At 42.7% G+C, this 2,382-nt stretch overlaps 1 long non-coding RNA gene across 1 annotated transcript; it reads right to left on the bottom strand.

The window, feature by feature from the left end:
• Positions 1-940: 940 nt before the first annotated feature.
• Positions 941-1,565, bottom strand: LOC119765276. The gene is made up of 3 exons (XR_005276611.1): positions 1,395-1,565; positions 1,190-1,323; positions 941-1,091 (listed from the first exon to the last, which is right to left on the bottom strand). It is a non-coding gene; the product is annotated as an uncharacterized LOC119765276 (long non-coding RNA).
• Positions 1,566-2,382: the final 817 nt, after the last annotated feature.

The following is a 2,382-nucleotide window of genomic DNA, read 5'->3' as shown; positions in this document are numbered from 1 at the left end:
CCGGCGGGAGTTGAACTCGGTGCTAGAGGCCGTGTCCTCTCGGCACACTCCGGCTGAAACTGCCGCAGACCCAGTCGCAGAACGGCAACACACCGAAAAGTTGGTGGTTCCGAGTGCTGCGACTGCGGAACCTGACCAGTCCAGTTTGGATTCCGGGTACAAATCCCGAGGGAGGAAAACCCGTCCCAAGGCGGTGACCTTTTGTGTTCGCACGTCCTCTAGGAGGATCGGCGGCCAAGAATTCGGAAACGTACTGAAGACGATTCTCGGAGGTTGTTGGATTCGGACTACGAAAGTTCTCCGAAGAGTCAACCCAAACCCCATAATTCGTCGGAAGTCAAACATAAATCGAAACATAAAAAGGAAGAGGAAAAAGAACCCACAGAAATTACGAAATTTGAACCTACGAAACCCAACAAGGAACTGAGAAAGGAATTTAAGAAAATTAGGAAATTATTCAGGAAAATGATGAACGGAAAGGTGTCGGATGAGTCTGACCCGAATCTTGTGGAAACCCAGAAGTTGATTTCGGACTTGCTGGAGAAAGATCCGGATTTCCCGCTGATGGAAATCGTGGAGGAAAATTTGAAAAAGTTTATTTAAGTTTTCCCAGGTAACATTCGCCACATTCTAATTCTAGGTGGTGTCGTCGACTGATGGTTGATTGGCCACAGGTGTTGGTGAGGGATGATCTCTTTACCCTCGGAACATCCTGCTGGTCCAACTAGATGACCCGGCGCACATCCGCGGAAGAAGTTTGCTGGCAATGAATACCTGCAAAAATGAAAGAAAATGAAATAAATGAATTAAAACCGTACTATGAATGTTATGTGTTGTGAAAATTTATTTATTTTTATGTTGTGAAATTGTGAAAGTGTTGCTCGAAGACTGATGGATTAAGTTCCCAGTCGTAAAGAGAGCATAAGTAGTTGGTGTCGCTTATGTTTGAAAGCATACCTTCTATGTTGGCAGTCCATAGCTGCGCTGGCGGTTCGGTAGACGACGAAGGAGTCATCTGTAATGTCCTTCGTCCGAGTGCCGAGTCCGTAGAGCGGCAGTGAGGGGGCTGACCGACGGCCAAAGTGCCAAACCTGAAAAGGAAAAGTGGTTACGATCTTCTAAATCACCACTTATTTACGATCCGCTGTGATCGTTTTAAAATCGATTTTTAATGTGTACACTAGCTTACCTGTTTCCTCTTGCTTCGCCAAGATGGAGAACACGGTCAATCCCGGGATTTCAGGGGATTTTTCTGCAGTCCAGTCTTCTACGCGAAGACTGCGAACTGGCAGCAAAACATCACCCGCCACAGCCTTGAATGAGCTGAAAAATTGAATGAAATTGAACGAAGATGTTCTTCGTCAAGAATAGTTCACCAATACCATGGTACTTACCGTAAATTTTGTCCAAAAACCGCATAAACACGCCGAAACACTCGCGCGGATATAATAAAACATGCCGATCGAACTGATAATCAAGCCTTTGTAAACATGCTTTGACAGTTCGGTTGCATGACATGTCGGTGACGTTTTAGCTTCTGTCAACTGCAGAGACAGTTTGCTGCAGGGGTCAACTTTTTGTTGAATCACCCCCAGGGGGTAGCGAAGAAGCCGCCATCTTGGAAGTTCAGATAACAAACACTCAGAATCAGTATTATTCATATTACTTTGGTAACACGAAGTGTGTTATCCTGGTTAAACTCAAAAGTCCCATGCAAATGTGTAAAACCAAACTGAAAAATGTGTAATGCCGATTCACAGTGTGAAAAAAGCAAAAAAAGGTAAACAGAAAAATCACTTTTTTCGATATGAATTTTCAGCCAATATTGGGATGGAATCTCCAAGGATATGATAGAATTTGCCATCAGCAACACAATTCACGTATTTTTTCGGGTATTTATCGTTTGAATTGCGAGAAGTTTGAAAATCAAAAACCCAAACAATGATTTGTTATGGGCTACCATTTGACAGCTAGTGCTTTTGTTGTGGGCTCTCATTTGACAACCGTGCTAATGTCGACTGTTGTCAGTTTGCTTTGGTCGGAATAGGGTTGCCATCCCCCCGATCACCCCTCACGGATCGAAAGTGATCTAAAAATGTAAATATTGTAGAATTTGTTATGTTGGCCAACATTAGAATAGAGCTGTCTACCCGAGATTTCGGGATGATTTTAAAGTTTTGGTTTAATTTATTATAAATGTTTTTTCGTTAATTTATTATTTTAATTTGTCGCATGCAGTAATGTTTTGATTGTTTATAATGTATTTTGGGATGTTTTTGTGGAGGTTCATGATCTCACGCGTCTTAAAGATAGTGTACCTGAGAATTGTAGGTTTATTTGTCCACACCCACGAATCTAGTAGAAGTCGACGGCGGTTATGGA

Source organism: Culex quinquefasciatus, chromosome 1 (genome assembly GCF_015732765.1).
Source record: "Culex quinquefasciatus strain JHB chromosome 1, VPISU_Cqui_1.0_pri_paternal, whole genome shotgun sequence".
In the NCBI taxonomy this organism is placed as follows: Eukaryota; Metazoa; Arthropoda; class Insecta; order Diptera; family Culicidae; genus Culex; species Culex quinquefasciatus.
This window is presented reverse-complemented; position numbering and strand designations above follow the sequence as displayed.